A 27,845-nucleotide genomic window follows, 5' to 3' on the forward strand; every position below is an offset into this window, starting at 1 on the left:
ACATGTGCAGAGAAGCAGTTGTGCACGGATGCTCTTGCACATACACATATCAATGACCACAGAAGTAGCCTTGGACATTCATATATATAGCCAGATCTGTAATGTTGGTGATGGGAAGCTTATAGCCAGCTGCATGTCTCTCTCTCCACAGCACTCTGCCTGTACTCGTAGCCTCACCCCCTCTCCTCCCTCCCTCCTCCTTTCCAACAGCAGCAGCATCAGCACCATAGATACATGGAATTCTAAAGACTCTCAGCTTTAAACACTGTTCCCCTTCTGCTGTTTGTGAGGATCCAGGGCAGAATAGGGGGCTGTCTAACATTTCTTGGTGGGATTACATGATGCTGTGTCCCCATTAATTGCCTCTGTCTGGGATAGACACATCTGAGTAGCAAACCTAGCCACCTACATCCTCTTTCTTCTACCTCCTCTCCCTCAAGGTGGAAAGCAACCCACTGGGGGTTTTCCCTCCTCTTAATTGCTCCCCCATCCACCCAACACCCCAGCTCCTCATTTGCCTACTCCTACTCTCCATCACCCCACCATCCACCCATCCCACCTCCTTTGCCTGCAAGTCAGCCTGGCTCAAAGTCACGTGTCAGTGCCCAAGGCAGAGAGACCAGGAGAGAGAGAAGCTGATCACTCGTTCTCACACCACCATACTGTATTTTACTCCTAAAATCTCATTTTTATTGCAACATTTTACTCCCGTTCGGTGAGTACCTTATTGGTGACATTCTTGCCTTTTTTGTTTTTGTTTTTTTTACGTCTTATTTTTTTAACTTCTTTGCTGATTGTTTAACATGGGAGCTGGAGCATGGTTTTTAACCCTGAGTCCAAGTTTTTATAGCAGGCTGGGTACTATAGAAAGGTGCTGGTTCTGGGACTTGCTGGGTGATACCAGTAACTCAAAATATGCAACTGGTTTTATTGATTGACAATGTGAAGTTAATGCACTATTCTCTATTTTTTTTTGAAATCCAAAGCATATTTGTAACTCAAATCCCTCTTGTGCTTTGTCTTTTTATATACATGAGATTCAAAATGTGTTTCAGTATTTCAAAGAGTTTTATTTTTTTTTCTGTCTCTGTTGCAAGACATTTATTTTCTTTTTCTTTTCTTGTCAAAGGCACCTTTTTTTTTTGTTTACCTTTTCCTAAAGATTCTATTTAACCCTTTCATAAGGTGACAACTTTTTCTTGTAGCCGTGATCCTTTTTTTTTTTTTTAAAAAAAGAAAAAAAAAACAAATCTTTTTTTTTTTTTTTTTCTCCCAACCCCATTGAATTGTCATTGAATTCTACATATTTTATTTTCTCCTCTCCTAAAAATTATTTTGAATTACAAAACAAAAAATGATGGGAAAAAAAAATATTTATTGTATTTTAATTTGTACATCTATTTAAATTCCCAATTCGTGGCGGTCGAAGGTATTTTTCTTTTCTTTTTTTTTTTTCCTTTCTGGAAAACGAAGTGCGATTTGGTTTCCTTGTCAACAGAAGATGAAGTGAACATCTGAACCACTCACAGTGCAGGTACTTCATATCTTGTAGGTGTTTTCACTGTAAGCAATCACAAGAATAAGACCTTCACCAAATATTGTACTGCAGTCAGTGTATATGTATCTATCTATCTATAGCTATATATATATATATATATATATATATATATATATATATACAGATCTATATTTTTCAGGATGTGTGTGGGTATAGGTGTGTATGTATGTATGTATATGTATATATACTATATATACTATATTTTTACTGCTTGAGTAGCACTTTGTGAGTTTTGAACAAATGTTTGCTTTTAAGCTGTGATTCAACCAAAGATTGTAAATTTGTGTAAAAACTATAACACCAAACTAGTTCATCAAGGTTAGTCAACTTAGTCTAAGTATGGCCAGCTGGACCTTAAGTCAAGGTTTCCTAATGGACCAATATGGCTACTCATCCTCTGCATTACTAATGAGCTGTGAAACAAATTCACAGGTTATACCCTGCAAGCAGCCTCTGCAATCTGGATGTATTGTTATGCGATTGTGTTTATCCAGCTAGAACCAAAAATCATGAACATCACCTAATTAGTAGGACAGACTCTGCACTGTTTGGGTTATTTTTCTTTTATTTGTTGCTGTTTTCTGAAATAATACTGTTTCTGTGCTTTATCCGGAGTAAACTTGTTACGGTTTTTTTAGGGACGGCTTCATGCGCACCTGGTTTGTCAAAATGAATGATTTCTGTATTATGCTGGAACCACTAAAATAGTGTGCTGTATTAGAAAATACTACAGTCATACTGCTATTGGAGCCGTTAGGAGTGTATATTTTGCATACACAGATCATTTTGGATGATCTCTTTGTTCCATTGCCTTAGTATTATTGGTACATGCTGGATGACACCTATGACATCAGCCATCATTGTGAGTTAACACGCAAAAAAAAAAAAAATACTTTATATTGCGTGACTTTATAATATGTTGTGTTATATATGTGATTTTTAATGTTCTTACTTGTGTCTGTGGTTGTGTATCTCAAGCGGCAAATACCAACTGTTGTTTCTTGATGGATTAAATTCCACCTGTTATGTCCTAGAAGGAAAGGTTGATTCTGTTGCAATGATTCAGTAGAAGAGTACAGTTGCCTTAGGCATGTGAAGACAGGAATAGACTGTCTGACAGACTTTGCCCACTTAACAAGTTGAATTATGATATAAATGCTGCAGTATTACATGCTTTGCACAAACTTTTTTTTTCCTACTAGCATGGCTGTAATGATTATCCGGATAAGTAGTACATCATTTTGAGAATAGAAATATGCGAACACTAGACAACTTAGCTGTGGATGACATTTAGCATTATATGTACCCTTCTTTTTGCAACCTTTTTATTTCATTTCTTATACTTCGATATTAAATATTTATTGATTTTACCAACAAACTTCTTCTCTAATAAATGAAACATCATGTTTTTTGTTAGTGTTTTCCAAGTCATGGATAAGGAGCATATGACCCTCTAGCTGAAAGGTAGACAATTCCCAGGCTGTTGTCTGGCTGAGGGTAGTAGGCGATGTAATATGGGGTGGCATATAACACCTATACATGGTCATAATGTATAGTAGGCTGTGTGATTCAAATTGCAATAGTTTCTTTTCAAGGTTTTACCTGGATATGTAATAGAATACCATGTGTCCTACTGGAAGGTTTACTAAAACTGTGTTATGCAGGTACATTTGCATATTGTGCAAAAACTGTGAGTGCCTAACACAGGCTAATTATATTCAAGGGTGCAATCATCCTAACCTATATTTCTATATGTATTTTAACCGCATACATATCAGCATTGTTATGTTAGGGCTTCTATCAATACTAGTGCACATTATAAACACTGCCATAACTGATTGAAATGTTTGGGGGGTTTTGATTCTCTGCATAGGGTTTAAGTCTCTACGTTAGGCAATGGGTAGATGGGTGGACTGGTTCTTATCTACTGTCCAATTCTTTGTTTCTATTCAACTCTATTGAGCTGAGTAAATGATCTTAACAGAGTGGAACCATAGACCAATAACACATACTGATAACTACATATTATATAGTATAGAATGTCAAGCTAAAGTTAATTGGATATGAATCAGAAGGTAAAGGTCAATCATTTTTTTTTTTTTTTAAAACCTTGTTTCGCAATATTTAGCCTTCTAGTGAATTGCTCACGGTCTCTGTAAGCACTATTACCTATTTCTACGTATCCACAAATAAATGCCACATTTCCTGACAATAAGCTTGTTTGAACAGGGTCCTCCGCTTCTTTAAGTCAAAATAATTTTCTAATACACTACTTGTTATGTCCTGTTTACTTGTTGTACATCGCTGCGGAATATGATGATGCTATATAACTGAATAAATAATAATGCCTTGCGATTTATTCTTATTTTTATTTGATGCTAGACAGACATTTTTAAACTTCCATAGTTATAAATAGTTATGAAAAATCCTATTAGCAATGATATACTGTATTGTTTCTGTTTAGCATTTTCCTCTAAGGACAATAATGGTATTTTTGGTTATCTTCTGGGACATATTTTAGTTGTATTTTAAATTGAGCGTAATTGGATTAAGTGTCTGGATTTGCTACTTTCCAGAAATGTTTTGCATACTGCAGAGTTTGTTTCTAATTAATGCTTCTTTCGTGACACTACTGAGAGTGATATATTCTTCTTTATTAAAATTAAGAAATTGTTTATTTTGCATATTCTTTTTCAGTGTTCATATATGCACTAGATTTATCAAGTATCTGTGGACATCATTTATATTAAAATTCCGTATCTAGACTGCATAATCATTAAGCAACATTGCATTATGTGTTTAAAGGATATATGCTTCCTATTAGACTTGTAAAAGCAAGAAGAATAGATTTGGACAAAATTTCCGTTTATTTTTTGGCACATTGTTTTTGGACAACACATTTTGTTTCCTGACCTTTTTGATTTGTCTGGTCTTACCTTTCACCTCCGCAGCACCATCTCAAGATTTAGCAGGACCACCAGCAACAGCAGCACTACACTCAGCTGGTAACTACTGGGGTCACAACTGCAATAGTGCCCACCCCTGGAACCACTTGAACTGATCCTCCAGAGTAAGAATGGAGGTAGAGCAGAAGCACTGAATCTTTTGATAGCTTGAGTGTGTTGCTTGTCAGAGAGAAAACCCTCTCACTTTGGAGGCTGGTGGGTGGGCATGAAAGCAGCTGCTGTGCAACTAAGAGGAAGCCTGGCCTTCCAGGTCACTTTGACCATTTCAGAGACAGTAGTCTGATATTAGGGAGCTTGAGTGGTACCAATTAAGGGCCTTTGCCCAAATGGCTGCTGCTCTGATGGATCTAGCGCTACTGCACTGCATGGGTATTAGGGTTTGGAATTCCACATGTGGGTGACACAACTGCCACTGATGCTAGGAATTTCCATTCCCAAGTCCTGATCTCTCTCCCTCACTCACGTGTCCTATAGAAAAACATGTCCCTCCAAGTATTAAAATAATTTTTAAGGGCCGACTTGCCCTTAACTCTTGGGTCACAGAAGGTGGCCAACATGTACTCTGTGGTAGCCATGATGGCTTGCATGCAACATGGCAACTCAGCCTTCTAATCAGTGTTTCAATGTGTAGTCTCTTGCTTGGAAAGACCTCATTGTGTTCTAGGTTTCCTTATTAGCTAGGTAAGGAGGGGGATAACCCAATCTGGCAGTGTTTAGGCTTAAATTTCCATTCACATCTCTGAATGGCTTCAAAAACTCCTCCACCTGCCTCATTAATGCTCATTCCTATCTACCTAGTGGATATCGATTTAAAAGAACTCTGGTGCTGTAGGATCCGCTCCAACATCGTCTCCTGCCTACCCTAAGCTGCATTCCTTCAGGCTGCGGTAAAAGTGCCCGGCTATCTTATGGCACTTTTCAATCTGCTCATCACTGCCCATCAGTTGGAATAGCTGCCCTTACCACCAGAAGTAGTAATTGTGCCACGCAATGCAAAGTCCCCATCTCTAACTGGTTTCTCCATGCTTGCTGCCCCTTCAGATGATAAATGGCTGAAATATAGCCGGACCATGCAGTGCTAAACAGATATAAACAGGTATGGGCTGACATTAGACAGTTTCACATGAAAAATGTTTTCCATGACACTGATCTCTTGCAATTCAAGCATGGTCTTGGCATCAATCCATTGACTGATTACCTTAGTGTTGCACTAACCCAACACCTTTGATGTCCGCATCAGGGTAGATTAAAACCGTTTTGTTTTTTTCAGCTCTAAAAGGCGTTTGTACATTGCTCAAAATTGAATAAGCAATATTAGAACTTTTTTGAGACCATTAAGAGGATGCTTGTGATAGGAAGGTAAGCGCAGACTGGTTTATTTCAAGTGTATAAGCATCTTTCCATCCCGTGTTAGTTATGCATAAGCTTTTTTGGTCTGTCTGTTGTCCTGTCTGTTTTACTTAAGAGCAACTCATTCTTTTCATTTACCTAAAGTACCACTATGAATAGGATCTATAGATTATTCATCACATGCCTTCTCTTTCATTATGATTTTGAATTGAGGTTTTATAAAGAAAGAGATTGAAAACAGGAGCAGTGGCTGGTTGTGGACAAATCCTAATACTGGGGGGTACAGTTAATTTGGACATTAAAAATTTGGGTTGTGGCAAACATGTTGACAAAGTTTAGTAGGGGTATATAACCTGCGGTTACGGGAAATCTGCGGAGTATATGCACCATGGCTAAAAATATGGTTACAGACTGGTTTTCACAGCTGGTCATCATGTTTTTGATACAGTACTATAGTCTAGACGCCTTTTTGTCATTGATACTGTACTATAGTCTAGACGCCTTTTTGTCATTGATACTGTACTATAGTCTAGACGCCTTTTTGTCATTGATACTGTACTATAGTCTAGACGCCTTTTTGTCATTGCGGTGAAGAAACCTGCAGCACGGTGGCTCTCAAACCACTCAACTGTGCGTGAACCTAACAATGTTTTACTCCAGACTGGGTTGGCCCTTTGCTTCTAAAAAAACGATTTTATATGTTTCCCAAACAAAATCATTGCAGTTGTGTAGTTGGTAAATGTCAATATATTTAACTGTAATCATATCCCAAGTATTACACTGTTAATAAAAAAAGGTGAACAATTTAGGAGATTCATAACATTCACAAAAGCCAGTTTTTAAATAGCCTAATTTGGAAGCATTGAGCACAGCATGGATAATCTTGACCTATTGTGTGCTCTGAAATGCATTTTAAATACAAAGTTTAAAATGATCACTCAACAAAAATGGTTTTGACAGCAACACGTCTATCAAAAAATAAATAAATAACACAAGAACATGCTAGTAAATACTGGTAAATAAAGACAAGACATATATATGTATGAACATATATATGAGGAAAATGTATTTACTTTTTAAATGAATAAATATAGAAGATGTATTGTGCAATTGTCATTTGTTTAAGGATAATCCGTTCAATTTACACAGAGGGGATATCTTTCCGAAAGACCAAAACATGGTAATACTATACTCTAACATTTCAGGTGTCCAACTTGGCAATGCCAGAAGTGGGTGGGCCAGTAGCAGACATAGACGGTTAGGGATCACTTGTCCATCTGACAGGAAGAGACATCTTGTAGTAAAAAGACTTTCTGGCTATTTGTGAGAGCCGGGGGAGCTCAAAGGATTTCTCCAACTGGTCCATGATCAAGACCTGTGGACTGTTGATAAGGCACACTTACATCCAAAAACAAAGGCGCCTGGTGCCTGTATCTGTTTACTTCAGGTAAAGAGGTCATTAAACCCCAAGCAGTTATAGCTCAATCATTGACAACGTTGTTACTATCATCTCCAATCCAAATTCTTATATACAACTGTTTTTTCTTTATGTAACACTGGTTTTTTTTCTAATGTGTATAGGAGAGGTGTCTTGAGTGATTGAGAATTAACTGTGCAGAGGAAACATGGGGTTTAAAAAACCTCTACTCCAAGAGGTGGCTGTGCGGTGTTACAAAACAGTGAGCAACTGTGGGCTGAGTATAATGCCAATGGAATTGCCTTTGGTGGGGGCACATGTTACATAGTTACATAGTTATATAGGCTGAAAAAAGACATGCGTCCATCAAGTTCAGCCTTTCTTATATCTATTAATTTGTTGCTGTTGATCCACATATGTAAGATCAGAAATATTAATTTCACTAAACAATTATTGGATTCAGTTATTTTTCACACACGTGGAAGTTCCACTTTAACTCCAAACGAAATCTGCATTGCTTCTGCTGAAATGTAAAATTTGACTTGTTACGCCAACACAAAAGCTTATTTTTACTCCCACCTTCTATGTTGAGTGCTATGAACAGCAGTCTGTACCTTATGTTTTATTGTGTTTTGACTTTCAAGAGCTGTCGCAAAAAAGTCACTGACACTTAAAGATAGTTTAGGGACTGATATTTTAAAGATGGCTTATGCTAAGACTGCAAGAAGTTGATATGTAAATATAAAAACCTTTTTGTTAAGAAACAAAAACTTATTTTAGTGGCTTATACAATAAATCATACTTTGGGGCATTAGTAAGATCACCTTTCCATTTTTTAAATGGTTATAGTACATTAGCTGTAGGATTCAACTTAAAATAAATTAAATTTGAGACTTAAAACATTTTACAAATAAAAACATCTGTAAAAGGATTCTATACACTGGGGATCCAATTTGAAATAAAATGCATTACTATGAATTCAGTCGTTATTACAGTAATTATATATATATATATATATATACTTATATTTCGTTTTTATTATATTTAATGGCTTTTTAATTACATGAAATATTGTTTATAAACAAACACTGCTTCTTGTTTGTTTTTCAAGTTATTCTCCTCTAGCCCAGCTGCACATTTTAGTGTTTATCAATTTCCTCTTTCATCTTTTTTTTTGAAGTTCACTTCCTCTGGCTGTTCTATCCAGTTGCCGTGCCATAATTTACCGGCTCCCTGGTCATTCTTCCCAATTTATTAGTCACTTTGCTACCACTTCTTCTTTGCCAAAAATATCTTTGAAAACCTATAGAAATCTCTGTATCCTTGATCCACTACAACTGAATAGCACATTTCTACCTCCTCCTGCAGTGACTTTACCACAGCTCAGTACAGCCATACACTAGCCTCAGCACTATATGAGGCTGCTGCTGTGCTCCACACCTTCTTCCTCACCCATGGCACTACAAACAGTTCCAGGACCTCCAAAAATGCTCTTATTATGCTGAGCGTCTGTGGAGGAAGTCAGGTTTATATAAGGACTGTGCAGTATAAATCAACGCTCCTTTCTTACGTATTCTTTTCCACCTCACCAAACAAACTTACTTTGTTTTACTAGTTTTGCTCCCTAAATGTCTATTTTTCCCTCCCCTTCCCTATATCCTAGGTCTTCCCTCTCCTTCCAACTTCTCTGCCCAAGACCTTGCTTACCATCGTAAAAAAAAACAATACCATCAGTTAAATCAACCGTCTCCATTAGGTGCTTTCACGGTACCTAAACCTCTCTCTACGAGCCACCATCTTCAATTGCTTTAGTCCTGTCATCCCTCACTAGGTTTCTGATGTCCTCTTGTGCTTCCACTTTACTACCTGCCCACTTGACCTTTTTCCATCCCATTTCATACCATTTCTTTAGAGTGTCCTTATTCCTATAATATACACCAATGTAACATCTACAATGTGAAAGAAACCTTCCCTTCACACACTTAATAGCAATGTACTCCTCATATATTTGCTCCTATATTCTTACCACTCCCAAATCCAAGATTTTACCTGTGCTGTACCTCTTCACTGGAATTTCAAACTTTGCAATGTCAGATTCTTCCCTATTATATTCTTACCTTAAACTTTCCTCCTAATGCCCACAGCCTGCTTCACTCCATGGAAAGAAACCATATGATCTTTGAGATCTTCACACAACTGACTTCTCCACATCACCCTTACCACAATCAAACCATCCACACCCAAGCAATCCCTTCTGCCTCATTCCCTATGAAACTTCAAATAGGTTGCATACTGCTTTAACAGCATGTGGAAGGATGTGTTAATGATGTTGACAATTATGTGTATTGTCAATTTTAGCATTATTCATTTTCATTCATTCCAAGTTGCAACAGAATCTCCTGGTGTCCTATAAGTAAAAGATAATGTAAATAATATACTTTGGAACTGTAAGTTCATCAGCATTACTTGCAAATTGCTTTTGCTAAAACCTGAAAAGGGTTATTAATGGGGTATGCTCAAGTTCATTCCGTCATTATTTTATAGCATGTGCATTTTTGGCACACTATAAAAAATGTATAATCTTACATTAATTTTATTCCATTATCATAACATCTTTAGTACAATATATAGTTATATATTAAGATGTACTTAGTAAGATATTAAGTTTATTAAATCCAACCTATGCATGATGTACTGGATGTATTTTTTTCCAGATGGGGAAAAATCTTCATGAATCCAACAGTCATCAGATTATTTCCTAGATCAACCAGAATGCAATTTAAAATACTTACCCATGAGCTCTTGGCAAAAGCAACTGCATTCATACTACCTGCAATATACACCTGAATAGGTAGTAATTTCCAGAGCTTTACTGCCCTCTATGTTTAAGCATAGTCCACAGGTTTCACTAATTTTTAGGTTACCTTGAATATACCGTATTTGCTCGATTATAAGACGACCCCCCAAAATCTAAATATTAATTTAGGAAAAAAATAAAAAGCCTGAATATAAGACTACCCTATAGGAAAAAAAGTTTTACTAGTAAATATTAATTCATGTAAACAATTTTTTCATATTTAATAAAAGCTATGATTGAGAAAAATATATATTTTTTTTATTTCTTTTTATTTGCCAACCTGCCCCCCCAGTTTTGCACATCTGCCCCCAAGGTTGCCACTCTGCCCCCAGAAATGCCTTAATCCCCCTTTATTTGCCACTCTGTCCCATGATGTGCCTTTTAACCCTCTAGATGCCACTCTGCCTCCAGAAATGTCTTATGCCCTCCTATATGCCACTCTGCCCCATGATATGCCTTTTAACCCCCTATATGCCAGAGTGGCATATAGGGGGTTAAAAGGCATTTCTGGAGGTATATATATATATATATATATATATATATATATATATAACTGCTAACAGCAATCAAACTCCTATCAAGCCAAGGCAGCCAGTACATGCTGGAACCTGGGGATGATAGGAGTTTGAGTACAGCCTCCCTATGCCATGCTACCACCCCCCCCTTACACATGCTATCACACACTCATTCACAAACATTTAAATACTCATTCATTCCATTAATCACACATACACACACACTCAAACCCCCCACCCCCTTACCTGAACTGCAGATCTCCCACTCGCAGACTTCTGCAGGGGCCCGGCTGTGCGAGCAACTTCTCTGGCCCCGCCCCCAGAGAAAGGAGGGGGAGGCAGAATTATGTGACACTCTGCTAGCTTCCTGCTGCTAATAGAAGAGGCGCTGCTCGGGACCAAAGCACCGGTAAGCAGCCTGGCCCCAGCAGACATTTTTTTGAGGTCTAATTAGAAGACGACCTCGATTATAAGATGAGGGGTATTTTTCAGAGCATTTGCTCTGAAAAAAACCTCGTCTTATAATCGAGCAAATACGGTATTTGTAAATTGTTATTGTGTCACCCCTTAGACACATCTGTTCTAATGTACATGAATCCTGTCTAGTGAGATATGCTTAAATCTTCAGGCACTTATCAGGTGTAAGCCTAGGGTTAGTGGCACCTTGGTGCAGTATTTCTTTAGTGCCCTCATAACTAAAGCATGCACACATACGAAAATATATTCTCACTCGATTGACTCACTTTAACACCATACACTTAGACATACATACATACCCAAACTATATCTCTCTCTCCCACTTCTCCCTCACACCACTAACCCTAGGCTTAACCCTGACAACTGTATGCTATACACTGACACACACTCACTCTAATATCATAATTAATATCATTAACGTCACACTAACACCCACACACATGCTGACACCAATACTGAAACACGTACACATGCTAATACCATACACTAACATACAGTCACACTGTAATATCATTACTGATAATAATATTACATCATGCTGTGTAATGCTGACACACACACACTGATACTAACGTCATACACTAATACGTACACACACCTGCTAACACCATATAATAACACATGCACACACCCTCACACACCTTCCTGCGTAGCCCTGTCTTCACTGCAGTTCGCACACTCTCTATGCTCCTGGCCGCCCCTTGTTTTTTATTAAATGATGGCCAAAACTAAATTGCTTATTCAAGTGAAGTATTAATGCTTGTTTAAAACCAAAATAATGCTCCGTGCCTTTATAATAATACACCTTTTCAATATAAATTAAGAGAATGATATATAAATGCAGCTGAACAATAGAAAAAAAATATATATAGTATGTGATTTTAGAACAATTTTATAAAAATATGTCTATATATATATATATATATATATATATATATACATATATATATATACATAGTCCCTTATGCCTAATAAATATGTTTTTATAACAAAACAAAATATAATATATAAATATCACAAAAGCTGTAATTTGGAATTCAATGTAACAAAAGATGTATAATGCATACAAAGAAAATCCTCTCTTAGCATTCACAATGAGGGCTATGTAGGGACTTGATAGACTTACAGACAATACGAGTGGATGTAATTGCGTTAATTTAGTGCAGACAATAAGCAATTAAAGAATTCTCAAGTGGGTTGTGTATCAAAGTTGAAGAGAGAGAAAATTATGCGTGTAGATAGACTTTCTCACAAACACAGTATACGTGTTCAAGATGGTAGAGTGATATTGGCAATGATGGGAATATTTTCCCAGGTAGATGCTGACATTTATTAAGGTCATTTAAAAATAACCGAATTGTCGAATGTTAATATAAATGTTTTTTTTTTCTTAATTTAACAACAATCAAAATTAAAATTTTAATTATCACATCTCTCGATAATGAATACAGTGGTATAATCTTTTGGTATCTCTTCTGTATCAGTCTTTGAAACTTGCTGTTTGGGGCAGATTTCATGAACTAACTGTGAGATTACATATTTTCTATTCATTCTTGAATCTGAGTAACCGAATTGCGGTCTGCCATGCTATGATATAGTACATTTTACTAGTAATAATAATTGGGGTACAGCAGCAATACCTGGGTCAGAGTAACAAAAGGAAGCTTGACGATATTAAACTTTATTTTTTAATTTTCATGTTATGTTTTTATTACCTCCGATATGAATAAGAAAAAGTTATAAATGGTTGCAGAAGAATAAATATATATTTTTATTGCGCCATAGAAAATGGAGAAGTCCAACAATGAATAACTACAGTTTGGTATAAAAAATGGAAGAAACCATGGAAGGATACAAAAAAAAAAATCAAAGGCTATTGAAGATATAATAGCTTTATAATAGGCAAACAAAGATCACAGTGGCTGAGAAAGCCAGCAAGGTGCTTTTGTATAGTAAATGCAAATTGCACAACTCGCAACAGAACATTTAAATGATTCTTCAGAAGTTGTTTCTACTGCCAACATCTAAAATATAAAATAAAACCAATGCAAAAGAAGTATTTGAAGCTTATAGAGGTAATAGATACAAGTGGAATGTGTATATTTTGAAATCCAAGGTCTCACCCTTTGGGTTAAGGGACTAGGGTTGGGATAAAGAAGGAAAACAAAACTGCTTGGAAAGGTATGGTGAAAAAACATATGGGATTAGACAAAATGTGAATCTAATTTATGGTTTATTGGTTTTATTTAACAATTGATTTCCATTTTGTTTTAAAAGACCAGAATTCAACTATTGTATTCTTGTCCATACATTTTTTTGTGAGGCACAAAGGTCATCTTAGCAGGCTAACTTGGTATGTCTATAGCTGCCTTAGTTCTCCTGGTGGTTATTTTATTATTAGCAATTATTATCATGGTATAATGCTTATGGTCTATTAAAACAAGCCATAATTGGCCTACAAATACAACACATATGTTTTGTAGGCGCTAATCAAGCAGCAATTATTGAATATTCTTAAATATTCTTGAGTAAGAATAACAGATAATTTAGAGTTTTATAATGACTCCATTATAAACAACAATACAAAACATCAAAAGAGTAACAAATTAGATGGTAGCAATGAAATCAAATATCATGTAAATGTTTGAAAATGAAAATAGTAAAACAAAAATCAGAAATAGAGGCCCATTTCTTTCTCACAACCCATTTTCTACCTTTCCCCCCACCTTCTTCCTTTCTACTCCCAACACACTAAAGGCTGTCTGGCACTAGCACCACCCCATCCCAGGGAGACATCCTTCTAACCTACCATAGGAAGTCCACAGATATGGTAATAATAATAATAATAATAATAATAATAATAATTGCATTTCATGTATTTATATAGCCCCAGCACACACAACAAACTGGTACAAAAGAAGAAAAGGGTCCTGCTCAAGCAAGCTTACAATATAGTTGGTGGTTGATGGACAAGTGAAACAGTAAGAGGGGACTGCTTGGATGGAGATGAGTTGGTAGGATCATGATGATCTGTAGAGGTTGTTGGTCGTTCAGATGGCTTGATTAAGATGATGGCTGTTGATTGCATGGGGAGATGGTGTTGCAGTTCTGTGCAGTTTCCCACCAGTTTAACTCCTGTGTAACGCTTATCCGTCCACTTATAAAGAGTCCAGTTGAAATGAGGCCACTGCAGCTACATTTCTAAACAAGCTTGTTTCCAAGTGAGGCCTAGGAACTTAAAGTGCTACTTCACAAGTGGACAGATAAGATGATTGCATATAGGATGCAGATGTTTCACACCTTGTCTTAACAATTGCAATTAACCTAGACAGGAGGGCACAAAAGTTAACCCTTTGAAATCAGCAGGATACAGAGACAGGCAGGATAGAGACATTCCAGGTAAAAACATAGGGTTAAAGCAGGAGATGAGGGGTTCAGGGTTGGATCAGACGCGATGAGATAACCATACCAAGTGGCAACAAGGTTATAATAATAACAATAATACTAATCTACTGAAAGGTAGCACAATTTCTTGTTCACAATACAGCATATTGTTGAACATAATAACACCAAGATAGCAAGTGGCATGAAGAACATAGAACCCTCAGAACTAGTGTATTATTAGTAGGTAGAATTTCAGCCTTGTGGAAGCTAAACAAACCTCAGTGTTTAACCCTCTTCCTTTCCATCGCAATGGTTTACTCTGGTTCTAAACTGCACACGAAATAATTAGATCACAAACAATTTTAGTCATTTTCTTAACTGTGCCTTCGAAGACAGGTGTTCCTGTTTGGTTATTCTACATGTTGTGAAATATCTAAGGTATACAACGCAAAAGCAATATATAACATTATAATAAGGCTTGGTTTATAATATCCCTGTATGAGTGAAATGACAAAATATTTATGCTCAGTTACTTTTTTTTTTGTAAATTCTCCGTTTATTGTAATAGAAGCAACAGAAGACATCACAGCACAATACTGCGAAATAGGATGTTATACAACAGTAACGTCGGTTCAGCACACCCATAAGTACATCCAAACGAGTAGTGTACAAAAAGTCATATAAAGAAAGTATATATACTCTTATACAGTGAAAAGCATAACATACAATCAGTAAGCGATACATAGGTGTAGACATAAATCACAGTGGTGCAGAACAGAATACACTTATACAGGCAGATACCAGATTAGCGATTCTTGTGCGATGGGAAATCGGCAACCATCGTAGTACGAAACCATCGCTGAGGCCGCAAATGTAGTCCACAGCAGAATAAACGGAGAGCCAAGGCATAATATTAAAAGGCACATAAGAACCTGTATAAACAACAGCAAAAAAAACAAACTAAACCATGCGCGTGTTGACGGTGTCAGTCGATAAAAGGAAAAGAATAAACAGATCAATTAAGAAGAGGCGGGGTAGGCCTGTAGTAATATCAAAAAGGTCTATCTGACAGATTGCAGTATCTCAGGAAGTCTAGGAGAAGAGATAAGGTCCTTCCACCAAAACCATCGTCGATTGTACTGGAATTCCTTCCCACGGGACGTCCACACCAATTCCTCCATTTGTGAAATAAAATGCATCTTGCTAAGCCAGATGTGCATAGGAGGAGTTTCCTTTTTCTTCCAACATATCGGGATCACTGCCTTGGCTGCGCTGAGTATGTGGTAGGTGACTGAGTGTTTGTATGCTGTCAGTGAAAGAGAAGTGTGATGCAATAGGACTGCTTCAGGGGTCAAAATATACGCGGGGTCGTTTACTTCACGAATGACACGCTCAATTACCTTCCAATATGGAACAACTAAAGGGCACTCCCACCATATATGTAGGAAAGTGCCTGGACCATCTTCACACCTCCAGCACAGGTCAGGCACACCTGGTAAGAATTTGTGAAGAGTATGCGGGACACGGTACCATCTGATAAGCAGTTTGTAAGAAGCTTCTTGTATTCTGCTGGCTAGGGCACCCTTATGGGTCGACTGAACAATTTTATTCCAGTCTGCCTCAGTGGAAATGTGTGGAAACTCTCGTTCCCAAAGGGCTAAAAAGTAGGGCTTGTGAGAAGTATCTAAAGCCAACAACATGGAGTATAGTGTGGACATCAGGTGACCCGGTTCGGAAGTTGCAGTACAAAGCTGTTCGAAGGCTGTCAAGGGTCTACAATAGTCAGAACGTCGGGGCAGTGAGGCAATGAAGTGTTGCAGTTGGATGTAGAAGAAAGTGTCTTGGGCGTGTGGGGGACGAGAGCCCAGGAGGTCTGTTATGGGTTTCAGAACCCCATTAACACATAACTGGTGGAAACGCAGATCGCCCGAGGGGGCAGGTGAAAATCGTCTGCACCTACCGGTGAGATAACCTGGAGGGAAGGCTGGGTTGTCAGAGATCGGGTAAAGAGGACTGGGGTGTGAGAGCAATCGACCCCCCGTGACGTATCTTTTGAGGACGCGTAAAGTCGGCGAGATAGTAGGATGCCTGATGTTGGTGAACCGGTTGGACCTTACTGGGAGCCAAGGGTAAGAGTGGATAGGATGCGTGAGCGCCTCCTCCTCCAGCAGAACCCACTGTTTATGGGCACGAAGCGTCCACTCAACCACCCTCCGCATATGCGCCGTGTGGTAGTATAACTCTAAGTGCGGAACCCCCAACCCCCCGCAAAGCCTGGGTCGGACCAGATGGGAGAATGCCAGGCGGTGAGTAGATGAGGACCAAATATATTTTAAAAAGGTTCGGTGACATTGTGTAAAGTAAGTTCGTGAGATAAATATTGGCAGGGTGTGAAATAAGTACAGGAATCTCGGTAATATGTTCATTTTTAACTGTACTTAGTTACTTTTTGACTGTAGAACGGTTATACAAAATGTGTTACCTTTGATTTTCACTTCATCTGAAGTGTTGTAGCAGTTCAAAATTAAACTAAAAATTTACATTATTACAATATAGTAAGATTGTAAGCTTGTTTGAGCAGGGCCCTCCTCACCTGTTGTCTCTGTTAGTCGATTTGTTATGTTACATGCTACTTGTTATGTCCTGTCTGCCCATTTTACAGCGCTACAGAATTTGATGGTGCTATATAAAACAATAAATAATAATAATAATAATTTAGGTGTTTCTGTGTATCTGTTTTGTAAGCTTTGCAAATAGAACTGATTATGGTACAAGACATTTAGGTGAATAAATGCAATGTGCATTAGGGGTGGAATGGCCACCCATTTTGCATAAATCTGCAAGTTTGGATGATGTCACAGTTATTTGTAAAATTGTTAAAGACAAATGTTACTTGGCTTTTCTGTAGGTCAAACTATGGACCTGATTAGAGGGCTGGTTTTAAGGGGTAATGCTTGTATTCATGCATCCTCATTTTATCCCTTGTACAAAGTATTTTTTTATTTTAGCTGTAGTTTTGTATATGTTTGCTTCCATGCATCATATTCTGTCTATATCTTTATGTGTATCACATGGTTTAGTGTTATTTTTTCGATTGCTAATTGGGATCTTTTTCAGCTACGCTGCCTTTTAGTTTCTTTTCTTTTTTTTTGTGTATTTTTCTCATCCCATGTCCGATATCTTACTTGGAATAGAGAACAAGAGGTAAAGTGAGACAGGAAGGGTTAAAGTGAATTGTAAAACTTTCCTTGCGAGAAGATCTATTATTTTAGTTTTGGTATCTCCTGAACTGCAGTCCATGGCCTTCAAAAATAGACATTAACATTTTCAATACCAGCGATGGATAAGGCCCTGGCCCTGAGAAATTTAAGATGTTCCAGTGGTTTTTGCTCTCACTGTTTATGTATATCCTTGTCTTTCTTTTTACAAGACACACAGCATGTCAGATTTAATAATGCCTTTAATTTCGGCTTCTTTGCATCTCCTTGATGGAGGTATGAATAATACAAATATGAAATAAATTTATATGCCACCTTGCAGTATAATTTCTATACTGAGTGTCAACAAATGTAAAATTTGACAGTGTGTATTTAAATTAGAAATACTGAACAGGGAAGTTAAGTGACGTGTAAATCTTCTTTATTTCATTGCATCACTGCTCCACTGTTGGCAAACATACGTATGGAATGTTAATCACTTAATATATTTCAAGGTGGATTTTGTTGCATATTTTCATGTCAACGGATTTTGATCTGTTGCATTATTGTGCATAATTATCCAAATGGTAAAATCGTCATTTTTATTTACTTATATTCAATGTTTTTTGTGATCTATAACCATTAGTTTATTCTTTATTTCAAACATGGCCACAGTATTTACAATTTCGTGTTTATTATCACATTTCACTTAACTTTTAATGGACATTGTGTTTATTATCACAACTAGGACATTTCTAGCTTGATACCAGAGCTACATGAACACACTGAACTCTGAGTCTCTAGTGATTGGACACTTCCTGTTAGAACAGGTCTATAACTTCCTGTATGTCCTGACTAGTTGCCCCAGTCTAGTTTTCACCTAGATTGTCCTGGAATAAAAACATAAATCCCAGAATTACCTATTGAATTGCTGGACCAGTGGCCATTTGAGCCGGGAGGTCTGCTTTGATTTTGTACTACTGGGCATTATAGGGCTTGACAAACCCCGGTGCCAAGTCGCCATGGCGACTAGAAACCAATACCTGGCACCTAGGTTTTTGATGGTAAAAGCTGAACAGGGCTGCCATGGTGAATACGGCATCCTATGCCTTCCTGCTCTAGAGCGGGTGTCCCAATACATGCTATGCAACCTCGCTGGAAAGAGTTGAGTGCCGGGTTCACAATGGCAGAAGATAGGCAGTGGCGTGACAGGTCTCCATGTGGTGTGAGGGGGAGTAGTGTATCTAAGGGTATACTGTACTGTCAGAGTCTCTGTATTTGTGTATATGTATAGTGCTGGAGTCAGTGTGTATATGTATAGTGCTGGAGTCAGTGTGTATATGTATATTGCTAGAGTGCGTGTGTGTTTAAATGTATAGTGTCAGAGTCAGTACGTCTTCTGTATCGTAGTTCCAGATACAGTGTATATTTATATATCTATAATGTATGTATATATGACAGTGTATGTATGTTGTTGAATAGTGTGTGCATGTGTATAAGAGTGTGTATGTCAACAGTGTGTGTATTAGTGTATGGTGTGTTTTACGTGTCCCAGGAGTTAATATTTGGCTGGCTCCTAAATCCAAACCAAATTTGTTGACCCCTGCTTGTTCTACTTGTGGTTTCACATGTATCTACCAGGACAAATAAAGTAATAAGGACTCAAGAAAGTATTCAGATCCTGACCGGATACTTTCTAGTCTCCTTTTTGGTTTTCTGTGCATTCCCATTTTGAAAATGTGCTTTGTACAGGCCTGGGTAGTGCACTTTTAGCCTTTCTTTCTCTTTCTCTCTTTTTTTCTTTCTTTCATCAAATGTTACTCTCTCTTATATGTCTCCTATTTATCTCTTGTATCTTCTGTCTCTTTTTTTCTTTCCTCGAACTCTAATTCTACTCTCCCCATTTCTCTCTTATGTCTTCTTTCTGGTTTTATTTTCTTTTCCCTGACTCTCCTCTCCCCATTCTCTCTAATAAACCACACTACTGAACATAACCTAGCCACATCGACAGCGGGAATCTCCTAAAGATTGTCCAGTAAAAGGCCCACATCAGCATGATTAGGGGGCAAACTGTGCAGCTACCTAAATTGCTTATCCCCCAAATTATAGATATACTATAAAAACTATAACAGCTGGCATAGGTGTTTCTCCCCAGATATTTCCAGATATGTGGTTTGGGGTATAGAATCATGGTAACCTAGTAAATTGTAATCTGTATTTAATTTTTTTTAAAAAATAGGAAATTAGGATAGTAGTTCAACCTATTCACAGCTCTCCATCCTGACTTTTTCCCTTATTTAATGCCAGCAATGCACCAATATCTTACAACCCATAACGATAATTAAGTCAATAGGAGAGAGAAATGATATTAGATATATAGAAATCTAAAAGAATAGTGAGTATTTACAGTATAGCTGTATATTATTTATAGATATATAGATTTATGAATGAATAGTGAATATTTTCAGTATAGTTGTATATTATTTATATCTGTTAAGTTATATTTGTCTATTTTTGCTCGTTTCGAATAAATAACGAATATAAATAATAAAAACTAAAAAAGTTAAAGTTGTATATTACAAATCCAAAATATAAAACTGTATTCTTGTGTAAAAGAACTAGAAAGATGCACTAAATTATTGATGTATCGTAATGCAGAATACCCTTTTTCCTCTTGTAAAATGTATCACGGACATTAATATTTCTGGTGCTGCTCAGTGTATGCCCCTGGCCAATGAAAAAATCAAAAAAACGTAATTCAAGGAATATAGGGCGTTATGCAGGGTAAAGCATCACAACAAATGTGTTCAATAAGAAAAAGCTGTCCACTGATTTTAGGAATCTGTGAGCTTTGTTGCACCCAACTTTAAATACACCTAATAAAACAGATTCATTTTGTTTAGCACAAGAAGTTATAAGCATCGTGTTCACGTTTAAGTACCAATGTGCGCATTTGAAACTGGTTTGAATTTTCATGCTGACGTAATTTTGCTTTCATTTGGTCTGCTGTATATATATATATATATATATATATATATATATATATATATATATATATATATATATATATATATATATATATATATACCCTATCTTGGCTGTGTCAGTTATACTGTTATGATGCAGTGTAGTTTATAGTAGATTAAAATATGGGTTTAGCGTCTTTTACCGAGCACTGGAAAAAATACATTTGCAATGAAGGAGAGTTTGATAGCATATTGCATTGGCGGAAACATTTTATATTGCTAGATTGGATATCGTCTTACAAAGGAAGTATTTATGAGCCTATTCAAGGCTTGTTAAAGATAGACAGACTATTTACACTATAACAGATTGCAGGTTATTGAGGCCATGAAGAATATTTTTTAAAGATGTAAGGCAACATTTGCTTGTCTGTTCTTATCTTTCTCAAAATAAATGTATTGGTCAGCTGACCTTTACAGAAAAAGTATCAAAAGCTGATTTTTTTCTATGAGGTTCAAATATATTTATTAAAAGATGATATATCATACATTGGAATAAAGGAGGCTATACCTTTATTCATAATTCACTAAAAAATGTCAATGGCATAGTAAGGAGAAGGAGATATGTTTGATTTTGCTTCAAAATGAGCACAACTAGTTCAAAGTGAAAGTTCAATGGCTCAACAGTAAAGAGAAGATGTCATTTGGAGTGTTTGCACATATAATTGGAATCTAGAAAATCGAGCCCACTCACTTTTTATTGAGCAGCTTTGTATTTAGATAAAGGGAGATATGCAAAAAATGAAAGTAATGCATGAATACAGTAAGGGAATTTAAACATACATGGGATAGGCATAAAGCTAAGACAAAATCAAGATCTGATCGATGTTTTTATTTTTCTATAATGATGACCCAAGCAAAGATGAAATTAACACTCAATAAATAGTCGTGCTTCCCTAAAATACAATATCAAGCATAGGTCTAGCACAAGTATCCAGAGCATACTACAAACAATATTACATAACAGTCATATATTAATAGTATAGAAGAGCTTTACTCTGCCATGCATTTGTGTGTAAATATATGGATGTCATTACAAACAATAGAAAAGCATTAGCGCTTACTAATGCAAGCAAATAATGAGAAACGCAAACAATTGAAACAATGGCAAAACACTGCTGCAATATTCAACAAGACCCAAAATACATACCTTTACATAAAATATAACAAATATATAGTATACCACAAAAGGTTTGTATCAGTTTACAAATAATTTAATAACTCAGGCAGCTAACGTAGAAAATGCTAGGACATTTTAAAAATGCAAAAAGAATCGTCATGGAAACATTCACTTGTAGATAGATATAGATCAGTTTCAACACATTTCCATGCTCCATAACATCAAATTGTAGGTTTTCATCCAATGAATTTCCATAAAAATTGAAAAGACAAACGCTGTTCTTAATATTTTAAACTATTTCATTTAGAATTCATATGGTGTGAAATGCCTACAGAATACAGAAAAACAGTATAAACACTCAATATTATTATAAAGCAGCATGCACATCTCACAAAATACCAAGGCCTAATGTGAGATCTAATGATATATTTGTTTGGTTTTTTTTCTTCTTTTTTTCTATTTTGCATCGCACTGCTGTGTTTTTACATACATGCTCATAAAATAATGATTTGCTGCCATGTCGTAGTTGCTATTCGGCTACTAATGGTTTTCACTACATTAGCAGTCTGTGAGTCGATTGTATTTTGCCAAACTGTTTTTAAACTCATTCCTATATTTTTACTGGACAAAAAAAAAAGTATAGTAGAAGTACTTACATAAAGCGCTCAAATTTAGCATGTACGGTCTTTTAAATTATTTTTCAAATTACAAATCATATTTCTGTTATAAAAAACTGATGGAAATCAAAGCTGAAATAACTTTCCCTTTGTAAAGATGATTAGAAACTATAATCAGAGGATAGCTTATGCTGTCTTTATTATTTATAGCTGTCACTATTACCAATTCAATTTAAAAGTTCAGCTCTAATTTAAAAAGAAAGAATAAAAAGAAAGGCAAAACAATGTTCCCCATGGAAAACATTGGACCTTTAGTTAATTTTAAGGATTCTTGTTGATACAGATTATATTTTATTAAATGGATATGGCTGATTCTTTGATCAGTTTTCATTTGTTAATTTAATACTAGATGTGCATTATTATTATTATATTATTATTATTATCTGTTTATCAATAAAGTGCCATTATAATCTGCGGTACTGTTCAACCGAGTTGACGAGGATTGCCTTCTGAAACATGTTCTAATCATGCTCATATTCACTAAACAATGAATTAAAGGTGATCAGAGGTGAGATTAAACATTTCACTTTCATTAAGCTTTATTATGAGTAATCATCAGCAGAATCGGGCATTTGTTTGCCTTTTGTCTACAGCTTCAAATGAATTTTTATTGTTCTATAACACTTTTGCCTCATCTGGCATTAAATTGTAGTTTATGAATTAGTGTTCTGGGTAAATGTATATTATTGTCGGGTCGCAATTATCGTGCTGCTTTTTTGTGGGTCATACGGGTAACACTTTGACGTTTGTGTTAAAAATCACCAGTTAAGAGCCAGAAAATGTTGACTAAATAATTTGCTTTATTCATAAAATCAGTTTAGTGCCCGGAATAAGCAGATGAGCAGGATAAACTCAAAATCAGTTACTGGATACATTCTCGCAGCTTTCTTAAGACCTACTTTTGCATCATGTTTTCGTTGGGTATATGACAGCTGCTAGGCCCTTTCTTTGGATTTCCATGATTACTCTTGATCTTTGGCCTTTCGTTAACTTGTTGCTTGTTTTTGGTTGAAAATTAAATATCTCCAAACCAAAAAAATTCATATTCATTCTTTGAAAATCAATATATATATATACACTTACATTAGCCAGAGGCTGCAGCTACAGAGCAGCTCCCCTCTTCCTCTATTGAAAAGTAAATACTGTAAATACTTAAGCTTCAACCAGGGCCGGCCGAAGACTTAACACCGCCTGGGGCGAAGTTTAAAATGCCGCCCCCCCCGCCGACGCCGGGGGGGGCGTCATTTTAAACTTCGCCGACGCCATAATCTACCCCCCCAGTACTTACCTTTCAACAGTCCTGCGGCGAGTCTCCCTGCTCTGCCACGGTGCCGGCTTGTAATGCTGAGCGCCGGAAATTGACGTCACTTCCGGCGCTCTGCATTACAAGCCGGCACCGAGACCGAACAGGGAGACTCGCCGCAGAGGAGAGAGAGAGAGAGGCGCCGAGCGGGTAAGCGAAAACCACTCGGTGCCCCTCTCTCTCCTCCGCTCCAAAAAAAACCAAAAAAGCGCTTGGGGCGGCCCTCCATTGTAGGGCCGGCCCTGGCTTAAACTACCAATAGTAAAATGAGGGTAGAATGCCCCTCCAAACTTCACCACTACCTATTTAACATCTTCCGACCACATGCAATGGGCACACACGTCCAAAGCACATTTTCACATCAGCAAACACTTTTTTGTTAAAAAAAACACATGTAAAAAAATAGAACATTTATTTTTCTTCACTGCTGAATTTTAGTTGACTAGAATAGAATAATAACAAAATATAAAAAAGAACTATTTCCCTATCCATAGTCTTCTGCAAAAAGGTGTAATAAGTTCACCAATTCCTTGTTGTCGTTATTAGTGTGCTAATTACCACCAGTTGCTGAACACTACATTTTATATCTGCTAAGCACCAAGAAATATTATGATGATAACCTTCATACTTATTTCTTGCAGCAATTCATAGTGAGAAAGTCATTTCATAAATTGATCTTATCATAATCAAGCACCTTTAAAAATTGTCATAGCCTAAGTGTTTGAACAGATGTTCGGTTATAATCTTCTGAATGGAGAATACTTTAATTCCATTTTTAAATTTGTTTTGTGTCTTAGGTACCATAACTATACCAGTAATGGGAGTGCTTTACCCAGTTAGCATCAAGAAATAAAATGTGTTTATTAAAATGATACGGGACAGAGAGTTTTATTCACATTTCTAGTTTGTTTTATAGTCAATCTGGTGCCATTATCCTACGTTTCATTATCAGGAAAGTGTTACCTGTACCATGGAAAAGAACATGTCCTCCCTTGTGGATGCTGAGTTTTGAGCAGTAATGCATTGAAAAGCATCAGTACACAATGTTATTATATATCTAATTGTATTCACAACTCAATACTGCAACTTTTACAAAGTTCCACCTGTTCTTTTTGCTACAGTAGGTGCCAGCATTCTGTGAACAAAGGGATAGAAAGGATAATAGTATTTATACAGCGAACATAGCAAGAATTAGTTTGTCCTGCAGTGTAGAGTCGAAGATAATGTTCATATTCCTAAACACAACCCTATAATTAGCTATATATATGCTTTATATTAGATTTTTTTAGGGAGTGGGTACTGATCCCCCCAGCAGGTTACACTTCAATCTCCTTAAATAGTGCTGGTCCAACTTGGATTGGGCTTGCTATGAAAGGTGGGCTCAACACAAAGTTATGTGATTCCATACTAGTAGCACCATAGTTGTGACAGGCTCCTAGCATGAGTGTGTGTAAGCAAGAAAGTATCTGTATAAACTTGTAGGGGGGGGGCAACAGGGGCTTGGGGGTCCACTTAATTTTTATTGACCTTGAAAAATGTGCCATTTTTTTTACCTGTTTCTTCTATAAACGAATACTAAACTATTACTGTAGAAAAGTAGTCTTTCATATTTCTTGATTGCCAATCTAGACTCTAGATGCATGAAACTCGACATGTAAAGAATTGCATCCTATACTTACTTATGGAGCCCTGTGTCTGCAGAACATTATCTTCTTTTATTTCACCTACCATTTCTAGTTTCCTCTGTTCACTGTCAGGTTTCCAGAAGAAAGCTGTTAGAGAATGTTATGTCTCTGGCTTCCAGTTACATTTGCCAGTGGGACCATCGTCTTACTATTTTGCATCATCTAAAATAAGAGAGAGTGAAGAAAGACCATCTTTCTTCTTTCTCTTATCCAATCTAAATAAACGTGAATAAAAAGTGAAGTTGAAATGTTGGGACGTTATTGTACATTCTGAATGAACTGAAGCTTTGCTAATAAATCATGCCAGAATAAACTGGCTTCTTTACTCAAAAGGTGAAATACATGCTTATAAAATGCATATAAAATGAAAGCTGTTACCTTTTCAATCTAAATTAACCAACGCTGTAGGAAACACACTAAAAGCTATAAATCTCAACTGAATTGAAGCTATTAATCCTCAGTATTTCATAGGTGGTATATATATATATAGTAAAGTTTATACTCCCTTTGGGGAGGGTAGATTCGTAAACTCTGCAGTAGGAATTAAGGTGTAAAATCACTTATTTTATATTGAAGCATAGGATATTTTAAATACAGCTTAGTGATGCATGAAAAGTTGTTTTCAATGAATGACTAATATTTGTTTGCTACAGAAAATAGTATAAGTAAAATGTGTCCTGTTTCTAATTAAAGAAAAGAATTGTGCTTGTAATTATGCAAATATTTCAAAGAACATAGGAAAGGTAAAAAGGCATTTTTCTTTTTTTTGTAATGGTTAACCCCCTGCTTTAGCCTGCCTAGCTAGTAATACTTAATTATGGGACTAATTAACTCTGTGCTCTACAAAAATATGAGGCTTTGCCTCATACATGTATTAAATGTATTAAGCGTATTATGGAAACACAACTCAGGAACAGTATTTCAAGAAATAACACACTGCGCATGTGTAGTCCCCTCTGCTGACCTGCCTGCTTAACAACAACAACCTGCTTGTGAACAATGTTTTCTTATTAATTTATGCTAAAAAAAGATGAAGCTGGTAGTGTAAGTGCATTACTGAAACATAACTCAGAAACAATAGTTCAAGAAATGAAACTCTGCACGTGCACAGAGCCCTATTTTGGCCTGATTAACCCCTTCAGTCCTCTATGGACGTACCGGTAAGTCCAAAAAACGCATACCAAGAAACCCCTATGGATGTACCGGTGCATCCTGCCTTTCTTTCGTATGACAGCCTGGACTCCCCCTGACAGCAACAGCCAGCATCGCTGGCTTTCTGCTGCCCTATATCCTGTAACAGCGCGAATGCCGGAAAACTGTTACAGTTTTAAATGCCCGATCTCGCAACCGGGCATTCCCTTCCGGGTCGCGTCACTTCTGACGCCCCCCAGAAGTTCACCGGAGGACAGGATAGACCCTGCTGGGATATCCGATCACTCCAATGAGGCACTGATCACAGACACAGTGTGATCGGTGCAGGGAATCGCAGGGAGGAGAGTGAGAAACCATGTTTCTCACTCTTCTCACATGCTGAAAAATGAAACAAACAAAAAAATACACTAAATAATAAAAGAAAAACAAAGTGAGCTAAGTGATGTCATTGTGACATCACTGGTATTAATAACATGTTCAAGAGGTCCCTAAGAGGACCTCTTACCATACTGCACTTAAATTTTTTTTTTACAATAAATAAATAAAACATTATAAAAAAGATAATAAAAAAAGAAAAAAACCCTTACATCTCATTGCCCTAACACAATATCTAAAACCCCCCCAAAATAAAAATTCTATGAATAATGTACACCTTATAGTATGTTCCCTATAAGTGCTGGGAAAGTATGGAAATTCTATATAAATTATGTATTTCTGAAATCAGGACACCTAAATTGATCACCTAATTTTGTGAGGATTCAGAGGGGAAAATATATAAAAAATTAGTTTTTTTCTAATTTTCGCTAGTTTTTACTACATTTCTTATCCTACATTTTCAGCTAATTATCTAACTATGGTATCAAAAGAAAGCTCTCTCTCCTTGGAAAAACAATATATAGTTTACATGGGTGCACTATTCACAGGAAAGGAGAATAATCGCTGAACCGCCAAACCGTATTAACCCCTTAAGGACAATGGGCGGTCCCAAAACCCATTGAAAACAATGCATTTTTTGTTTTTTGCCATTAACCCCTTAATGCATTGTCATTAAGGGGTTAATGGCAAAAACTCCAGTTCATACTGCAATTGTTTTGGTTACTTCTATCTGTCAATCACTTATTATGTACCCTCTTAGACAAAGTCCATTCCCTCTTTCGAAACAGG

At 36.7% G+C, this 27,845-nt stretch overlaps 1 protein-coding gene across 2 annotated transcripts in view; it reads left to right on the forward strand.

Moving 5' to 3' along the window:
* The first annotated feature begins 611 nt into the window (after positions 1-611).
* Positions 612-27,845, forward strand: part of RALYL (RALY RNA binding protein like) — a 250,074-nt gene continuing 222,840 nt past the window's right edge. The window contains exon 1 of one of the 2 annotated variants that reach the window (XM_053466729.1): positions 612-715. The gene's annotated coding sequence lies outside the window, so the exon portion shown is untranslated. Of the gene's footprint in view, positions 716-1,405; positions 1,535-27,845 lie in introns of those variants that run through there. The other variant, XM_053466730.1, reaches the window with a different exon arrangement.

Source organism: Spea bombifrons, chromosome 5 (genome assembly GCF_027358695.1).
Source record: "Spea bombifrons isolate aSpeBom1 chromosome 5, aSpeBom1.2.pri, whole genome shotgun sequence".
Taxonomy (NCBI): domain Eukaryota; kingdom Metazoa; phylum Chordata; class Amphibia; order Anura; family Pelobatidae; genus Spea; species Spea bombifrons.